Below are 9,657 nucleotides of genomic sequence, written 5' to 3'. Positions count from 1 at the left end.
TACTGAGGCTGGTGGAGATGGGGATGGTGGTAGACTCCCGGGGACTCTCATTAACAATGGCAGTGGGGAAAGTTTCTAAGCGAGGCAGAAAAGGGGGCGGGGGGGGCAGAAAAGGGGAGAAGCAGGAATGAGTGTCAAAGGGTAGGGACTCCAACAGAGTTCAGGGGATGCCTGCTAGAATGCTGAGGGAAGACCCGGCGCTGGCCCCTCTCTCACTCTGTAGACTAGAGCCGCTGGCTGTCCAGGGCCATTCTCAGAACTGGACTTTAACAGCTGCGTGCCTGCTCATTGCTCTTGATCAATCGGGTTGGCTCTCCTTTCCACGTTACTCCCCCCCCCCACCGCCCCATACACACTTTGACACAATCAACTCTGTTGCCTTAGAGCACATCTCACCTGTGGCTTGGTCTGATGACACAATCGGTTTCCTCATCTCCTGTTTAGTCCTCCACCAACCTATGACAACACTAACAGGTATCATTTATGAAGCAAATACTAAGTGGTGGACACTGTTTATAGTTACAAGGGCTATAGGTGTGTAGTCCAGTGGCAGCTAAAGGTGGTGGTTCACACCTTTCTAATTTTTGTGGATTTTTAAAAATTACTTTTACTGGGAAGGTGCATTGTGCCACAGTGCATGTGTGGAGGTCAGAGGATGACTTTCAGGAGACAGTGAGTCAAAGGGAAGGAACTCTGGCTTGATGGCGGTACCTTTACCCACTGAGTCCTATTTCTAAATGTTGTAACAACCCTGGGAATGTAGTGTCTTGTTTCCCATTTCTGCAGAAGAGGCATCTTAGGCATCATAGGTTAAACAGTTTGACCAAGCTTGCACCAGACTAAATGGCTGATTGACCCAGAATGTCTGGCTCTAAGACTATTTCATTATTATCTCTGCAGCCAGAGTCATCTTTTCTTTTCTTTTCTTTTCTCTTCTTTGTATTTTGGTTTTTCGAGACAGAGTTTCTCTGTGTAGCCCTGCTGTTCTGGAACTTTCTCTGTAGACCAGGCTGGTCTTGAACTCATAAAGCTCTGCCTGCCTCTGCCTCCCAAGTGCTGGGATTAAATGTGTGTACCACCACTGCCTGACTCGGGTTAGCTTTAAACTCATGCCATTCCTACTTCAGCCTCCTAAGTGCTAGGATTATAGATATGAGCTGCCATGTCCAGCTTTTTTTTTTTTTTTTTTTTGGTTTCTTTATTCAGTCATTTTTTTCCCCCTAGAAACCTTCCTTGATTCCTCCAACACTGACTTAGATCAACCCTGTCTCCTATATCATTGAGTACTCACTCTAGTTAAAATGATTCCCTTTCTTTTGTTCGTTGCTGAGGCAGAGTTGGACCAGCCATGTTTATGGTTGCAGGCTTGTGCCTGGCTCTTCATGCGCTGCACAATGTGGTCTTTGAACATTTGTCGAATGACTCAATGCTCTGCAGACTCATTCCACATTTCATATATCTGTGACCCCAATAATTGGAAGAGGGCTATGCTTGTTCAGTATGCAGGAGATCCTGGGTTTAATCCCTTGCCATACCACACATAAGAAAAAGAGAGAGAAAGGTAAAAACAGGGATATAGCTCAGTTGATGGAGTGCTTGCTTGGCATGTATGAAGCTCCGGGTATGATCCCTAACATTGCATAGACTGAACTTCATGGTACACATTTGGAATCCCAGCACTTTGAAGATGGAAACAAGAGCATTGGGAGCTCAAGGTCAAGAAGCCCAGGCTGGCACGAAACTTAAGTCCTGAGTAGTCCAGGCTGACCTTAATACCTTAACCTCAGCCTCCAGAGTGCCTGGTTTGTATTCAGAATTTAATTTTCTTTCTTTATTTTTTTTCCTTTTTTTTTCTTTTTCCAGACAGGGTTTCTCTGTCCTGGAACTAGCTCTTGTAGACCAGGCTGGTCTCCAATTCACAGAGATCCGCCTGCCTCTGCCTCCCGAGTGCTGGGATTAAAGGCATGCAAAACCACCTGCCCGTAGATTTACTTATTTTTATATTTATGGGTGTTTTGCCTGGATGTATGTTTGTGTGCTATGTGCATTCAGTACCTTCAGAGGCTGGAAGGTCAGATCCACTTAAATTGGAATTACACGTAGTTGTGAGTGCTGGGAATCAAACTTGGGTCCTTCAGAAGAGCTGTCAGTGCTCCTAACTGCTAAGCCATTCCTCCAGCCGGATATTCAGGATTTTTTAGGATTTTTTTTTTTTTTTTTTTTTTTTGGTGGCTGTTTAGTCCTATTCCAAGAGATAGAAGCTGTGGTCCTTATCATTCAAAAGTGTCATTTCTTAGTTGGGCATGGTGACACATTTCTTTAATCCCAGAACTTGGAAGGCAGAGGCAAATGGATCTTTGTGAGTTCAAGGCCAGCCTGGTCTACAGAGTGAGTTCTAGGATATCCAGGGCTATGTAGAGAGACCCTATGTCACAAACCAAACCAAACAAAAATGTAGGTAAATGTCCTGGAACTAGCTCTTGTAGACCAGGCTGGTCTCGAACTCACAGAGATCCGCCTACCTCTGCCTCCCAAGTGCTGGGATTAAAGGCATGCGCCACCAACGCCAGGCCAGATTTACTTTTAATGATGTGAATATATCTGTGTGGGTGTATGTGAACACGAGAGCAGCTGCCCACAAAGGGTAGAGACATCAGATCTGGAGCTGGAGTTGTAAGTGGTTGTGAGCTACCTGACTGGGTACAACAAGTCGAACTGAGGTCCTCTGAAAGAGTAGTGTATGTTCTTAATCACTGAGCCATCTCTTCAGCCCTAAAGATGCTAATATATTTTATGTAAGATTCCAGAGCACACTACTTCTCAAAAAATAAAAATATGGAACACTCATAAATTTGTGTGTCATCCTTGCACAGGGGCCATGTTGATCTCTGTGTTGTTCCTTTTGTTTGTTTTGCTTTTCTAGACAGGGTTTCTCTGTGTAACTGCCCTGGCTGTCCTGGAACTCACGGAGATCTGCCTGTCTCTGCTTCCCAAGTGCTGGGATTAAAAGCCATGCACCACCACTGCCTGGAGCTTTTCCTTTTGTTGATTGTATATCTAGGAGTTCCAATTTTTAGTGTATGTGCTATTGAAGGGAACCCTCCAGGGACAATTTTAACAAAGGGGCCTTTCCCAGAGACCAACAGGGTCTAAGTTCAATACTGACCTGTGTGTGATAGATACAAAAGCAGGGAGGGTTCCTGTGTTCCAAGGCTGTTTTCCCACCCCCTCCACCCCCACAATGGTTCTCTCTGTCCCTGTTCCTTCTCTCTCTTCTCAAAACATCTCTTTCAGATTCTGATCTGTCTCCCCTGAAACTACCGTTTCATTTTAGGGCTCAAATGTTAACCAAGGAAATTAAGGTTTAGAGAAGAGGAGAACCAAGACTAGAGTCTTGCAGCTCCTAAAAGATAGCAATGTAGGGGGCTGGAAAAATGGCTCAGCGGTTAAGAGCACTGGCTGCTCTTCCAGAGGACCCAGGGTTCAATTCCCAGCACCCATATGGCAGTTCACATCTGTCAATAACTTCAGTTCCAGGGCTTCTGATACCCTCACTTACATAGACATACATACAGTCAAAACATCAATGAACACCCAGACGGTGTTGGCACACGCCTTCAGTCCCAGCACTCAGGAGGCAGTGGCAGGTGGATCTCTGTGAGTTTGAGACCAGGCTACAAGAGCTAGTTCCAGGATGGCCTCCAAAGCCACAGAGAAACCCTGTCTCGAAAGCAAAACAACAAAAATAACATCAATGAACATAAAATAAAAAGACAGGAATATGTATGACTACTTGTTGGGATAGGGGACTCCCTTTCCAAGTTTTCTTGAATGGAGTTTGCCAGCATTCTCTCTCCTGTGCCATCAGCTTTGCCTCTTAGAGCTCCAGACTCCTCAATGTCAAATCAAAATGCTAGACTGGGCACTCGTCAGTGTCTAAATCCTGAGCCCAGGAGTAATATCTTACCTTGACCCAGATATCATGTCTTTGTTTTTTTCTCTTTTGTTAGTACTTTTTCTTCTCTATGGGGAAGAGGCATACGCACAACACATACATGTAGGTCATTGGACAACTTGTAGGAGTCAGTTCTTTCCATCCACCATGTGGATTCTGGGGTTCAAACTCAAGAGTGTCAGGATTGGCAGCAATTGTCCCTCCCCACTGAACTATCTGACTGCTTTGTTTTTTCAGGCAGATGCCACAGTAACTCATATTGTATCAGAACTCAGTATGGAGTCTATGCTGGTCTACAACTTGTTGCAATCCCCCTGCCTCAGCTTCCTTAGTGCTGAGATTACAAGCATGTGGCAGCATACCTGCCATCTTTTCTTTTGGAGGTGTGGTTTCACAATGTCATCAAGGCTGGCCTCAGCCTCTTAGTAACGGAGATGATAGTCTCACACTCTTGCTTCTGGCTCTTTTTGTCTTTCTGTTTTCTTATATCTGGGTGCCTTCTTTCCTATCTCTTTGTCTGTCACTGGAGTCACCACTGGAGAGGAGGGCTGAGCCTGGGTGCTTGGGGGCGGGTAGTGGCCAGACTAGGGGCCCGGGACATGAGCGCAACTTTCCAAGCTTCTCTTCCAGGCCCCTGTGGTTGGGGAGCTCCACAGAGGGAGAGATGAGTCAGCAGGGCCACAGAGCAGGGGGGCAGTTGGGTGGGGGTGGGGATGCCTGGGGTTCCCCAGGGCCAAGGAGTCTGCTTAAGGCCATCTGGGTATCTTGACTCCTGTGGGTGGGGGTAGTAAAGGATCAAAGTAGTAAAATAGAAGCCAGAGTGAGCAATACATAGGGCTGGCCATATCATGCCTATCCTCTGATTTCTTTGTTTGCTTTTTTGAGACAGTGCCTCGTATAGCCCAGGCTAACCTTGAATTCACTAAGTAGCTGAGGATAACCTTAAACTTCTGATTCTCCTGCCTCTACCTCCCAAGTGGTGGGATTATGGCATTTGCTTGTGTGGAGATGCTATGTTGATATGAGTCTATGTGAGTCCACAAGAGGTATCAAGGTCACTGAATATATATATATATATATATATATATATATATATATATATATACTGTGTGTATTTGTGCTGATATGAATGGGAATCAGGGATCCTTCGGGTAAGTGTGGTATGTATAACACATCTATGAATTAGTGTGTGTTGCTGTGGGTGTCTGCACATTACATAATGTGAATGGGGTCTGTGTTCTCCAGAAAGTGTGCTAGTATGTGTACCTGACTGTGTGTTATTTATCAGGCTGGTGGGGTTATGTGTCAATTTTGAAAGTTCTGTTTTCTCCTTTCTGGTGAGTCTCTCTAAGCAGTCAAATCTATAGAAGTTTCGAGGAAAAAGCCTAGGAGACTCTGGATTCGAGATTTCAGTGAGAAAATCTTAACAGGTGGTTAGAGCACAGGCAGAGGTTGTAGAAGAAGATACCTAACTCCCCTCAAGGAACAGGGGGTAAAACTTCCCATCCTCCCCGAGTTCCGTTCTCCCTCCACCTTTCCAAAAAGATGTAAAATCATTAGAACTGAAGGCGGGTTCCATATTTAACCCCTCTAGTCTAGGGAAGCCCACCCTGAATCTCTCAAGGGAGGGAGGGAAGGGAGTGGTCCCTGCGGTTCAGCCCAGTGCCTGCATTGGGAGATCAGAAGGCACCATCCACCCCTTCAAGGGACGTCCATCTCAAAGCTCAGCATCTGGGTGGCCATGGGCGGAGGCTGAGGGGCCCCCAGGGTGGTGGGGGAGGTGGATAGAAACCAGATGCCTAGGGGGTTTATACTGGAAGGGCCAGAGCCGCAGCCTCTACCCGCCCCTGCCACATGGCGCCTCTGCCTGGGCTGCCCCACCCCCTGGGAGGCTGGGCTGAGGAAGGCCTGTGAGGGTGGAGGTAGATGCTTGGGAAGGGATTCCAGTTGCTGCCCCCCCCCCCCGCCCCAGCCCCTGAGCGCACTGGAGAGGTGGGTGGAGAGCAGGACCTAGGAATACCAGGTCCACAGCTGGCTTGCAATAGTGTCTTTAACTGGAGTGTGAGAGAAGTCAGAAACCAGAGCTCAAAGGCCTCGGGTGAAGGCTGCATCTCAGAGCGTCAAGGAGCCACTCACCTGGCTGACACAGATCCTTGTCCAGGAGGCTTGTTGGTGTGCAGGGGCTGCCCACCTGGGTTCCTAGTCAGGTTCTGGCTCTTACATCTTCTGGGACCCTGCTCCTCCTGCTTCTTTCCCTAACATTCATGGGGTTTGAATGCTTCTACCCTTTCCTACAGGGAATGGAAAGGCTGACCCTGGCCTCATCTACCCCCTTGTGGATGGAGTCTCTCCTTTCTCCTTTTCATTCATCCCTTACCCTTTCCTTCTCTTTCTTGTCCAATCAGGTTTGAGTCCATCTCCCTCTCTCACTTTGTTCCTAGAGTCTAGATTTCCCTCCCGCCTCAGTTTCCTGATTGAGCTATCCTCTGGTCTTCTAACCATACAGTAACTGCTGGAGAAGTTCCTTTTCATCTTCCCAGTTTCTTAGTTAGGGGTTGGAGAGGTAGCTCAGTGGTTAAAAGCACCATCTGCTCTTCCAGGGGACCTGGGTTCAATTCCCAGTGCCCACATGGCAGCTCACAACTGTCTGTGATCTGGCACCCTTGCACAGACATACAGGAAGGCAAAAACGTCAATGCATATAAAAATAAATAAATTAAGAAAAAGCCCTAGAAATTCAACCAACACTTAGGCCTTAGACTCCCTACCACCACCATGGAGGAGACTACGAGGTCATAGGAATGTCCCACCACGGGCACTTCCTTCTGGGCAGACGGGTGGGGTGGCCCATGTAATCATCGGACACAATTATGCCCTATTTATACTTCATCCCCACCCCCCACCTGCTGGTTGCTTTACCCTTCACCTCCTCCAGACCTGGCTATTCCTCTAGCTATTTCCCTTGTTCTTCTGTAGTTTTGTGTCCTATCTTTGTCCGTCTGGATCTGTTTCTTTTTCTTTTAAGGTGGTTTTTGTTGTTGTTGCCTTTTCTTTTCTGCTTTTTCTGGGTTTTGTTTTATCTCTTTCAAAGCCAGGTATCTGGTTTTTGTTTGCTTGTTTGTTTTTTGTTTTTGTTTGTTTCTTCTTTTTTCTTTTTTCTTGAGACAGGGTTTCTCTATGTAGTCCTGGCTATCTGAGAACTCAATCTGTAGACCAGGCTGGCCTCAAACTCAGAGATTCTCTTGCCTCTGCCTCCCAAACACTGATTAAGGAGTGTGCCACCACCCAGCTTCTCTTTTTCATAGGTCCTCTAATACCTCTTCTTGTGCTTGGGACTGTTTTCCTGTGCTCTTGTGTCCTCTGTTCTCTCTAGCTTTTCTTTTGCTTTGCTTCTTTGTCTGACAGCCACTTGGTTCCCAATACTTTCCTTAAGTGTTGGGCTCACAGGGTTCCTTTGTGAAATCAGAGAGAGAAGAGAATGAGACTGGAGATTAAGTTAAGCCCAGGCCTACATACCTTACCCCTTAGCATGCATTCTACCGATGAGTTATATCCTCAGCCTTCCCTGGAGAAATCAAATCTGGGAGTTAGGATCCTGAACTCTTGAGTCCCACCTGAAATTTGCTTCTGTTTACAGCTTCAACTACCATGTCCCTGAAGCTTCATTACCATCTGTCTCTCAGTTTTTTCTTTTGAAGAGCTCTGAGGTCAGAAAGAACAAGAAAGTGGGCTTTCTGCTCCTCCCCACCAAGAGAAAATAAGGGCTGCTAGAGAGCAAGAAAGGACAGGCAAGGCTGGTTGAGGACAGAGGGGTGAGGGCAGGGCTGACTTGAAGTCCCTTTTCCCAGGCAGGCCTCCCTGTGGGACAGATGCTATTTTTTTTAAGTATTTATTTATTTTATTTTATATTCATTGGTGTTTTTCCTGCATATATGTCTGGGTGAGGATGCCTGCCAGTGGGTTCCCTAGAACTGGAGTTACAGAAAGTTGTGAGCTGCCACATGGGTGCTGGGAATTGAACACAGGTTCTCTGAAAGAGCAGAGAGTGTTCTTAACCACCCAGCCATCTTTCCAGACCCAAAAGATGCTATGCTTACCACTAGGCTGTTCAGTCCTCTCCAATGAACTCGTCCTGGGGCCAAAGCATCACTTAATAAATACTTTAGATTTCCCTCTCCCATCTGGATTGACATTCCTTCTCTTTCTCATCTGGGTTGGATGCTACAGTTGGAAGTCCTGACCAAGAACTAGTATAAGTTCTTTCTGGAGAGGGAATTGTTGCATGGGTATCCAGAAGGGAGCCAGGAAGTCCCACCCAGGGAAGCAAGGTGACTTATGAGAGAAATCACTTACTGAAGGAAGGACATGAAATCCCTAGCCAAGAGAGCATCAGGGATGGCAACTGGTAAATCGGAAGTAATGAGAGGCACTAGATTATTCCTCTTGGGGTAGATTAATCCCAGGAGTCTAAGTGTGGGCATGAATGAGTTGGCCCAGTGGCCTTCTGTTCTGCCCCTCATTCCTGCTTACTTTAAATCTTCTAAGGTTCCAAATTCTGCCCTACAAACTGAGGAGGGCCTAGGTTCATTGCCCAACAATGAAATTAGGGACATCTTCCTCTGCAAACTGTTGCTATGTTCTTCCCACTCTCCATCACTTGCTCCAGGCTGGCTTTAGAGCCTAAGTCATTGACACTGAAAGTCTGAACTGTAGACACAACCACACTGAGCAGATAGATCATCCTTCCTACTCCACACAACATGAATATGCTTGTGTACTTTCGCTCGCATGCCCTGTGCGCGCGCGTGCGCGCGCACACACACACACACACACACACACACACACACACACACACACACACACACACACACAGTGCCATCCTGAGCTTATGAGGTGGTGGCTAAATGAACAAGAAAGCATTTCCATTGCTAGCCTGGGGGGTGGTAGGTGGTAGTGTAGGTGCCCCATTGTGTCATCGTATTCATTGTATGTGAGTTTGTCTGTGTTCATTCACCACAATGACAGTCCCATGTGGGTAGCAGCATATACGTGTACATGCATCATTCCTGTGTTTGTCCATGAGTGTGTGTATGTCAGTGTGTTCCAGTCTCTCTGTGTGAGTGTCGTCCCCAATCCCCCATCCCCCCCCCAAATCTCTAATTAGTGGTTTGGGGTTTGTTCCTTTTCCCTCCTGTTCCTTCCCTCAGTAGAGCGGCGGCGGCAGCAGCCTCGGTAGCAGCCTCGGTAGCAGCAGCAGCAGCAGCAGCAGCAGCAGCAGCAGCAGAAGCTGCCGCGACACTGAGTAGCTGCAAGGACTCCGAGTCAGAGTAGGATTATAGGATTGGATCTGAGTGGGAACAAGAGTGAGCTGGCCTGAGAGAGGAGCAGATCCCTCCCAGCGCCCTCAGGCCACCCATTGCCAGCAGTCTTCGTGCCAGACCTCTTGAGAGGAGACGGGACAGCCAACCTCAGACTCCCCAGGTACAGATGCTGAGCAGCTCTGGGGGACTGCCCACAGATGCCCATTGGATTTCTGGGGTATGTAGGACACCTGGGTCTACCAACCCTTTTCACTTTTCCCTGGAGCACCCCCAAAGAAGCTCTGACAACTTGCCCATATTCCTGCTTCCCACCCGCTCCCTGGACACCCCCTTTTCTCCTCGCCCTCCCAGATCCCTTCTTTGGGGAGCTCAGCAAATGGA

The 9,657-nt window shown here is 47.4% G+C and overlaps 1 pseudogene; it reads right to left on the bottom strand.

Annotated features, from left to right (window-relative positions):
* Positions 1 to 2,829: 2,829 nt before the first annotated feature.
* Positions 2,830 to 2,928, bottom strand: LOC113833657 (annotated as a pseudogene).
* Positions 2,929 to 9,657: the final 6,729 nt, after the last annotated feature.

Source organism: Cricetulus griseus, chromosome 2 (assembly GCF_003668045.3).
Source record: "Cricetulus griseus strain 17A/GY chromosome 2, alternate assembly CriGri-PICRH-1.0, whole genome shotgun sequence".
Taxonomy (NCBI): Eukaryota; Metazoa; Chordata; class Mammalia; order Rodentia; family Cricetidae; genus Cricetulus; species Cricetulus griseus.
Note: the sequence above shows the minus strand (reverse complement) of the source record. Positions and strands in the feature narration are given on the sequence as shown.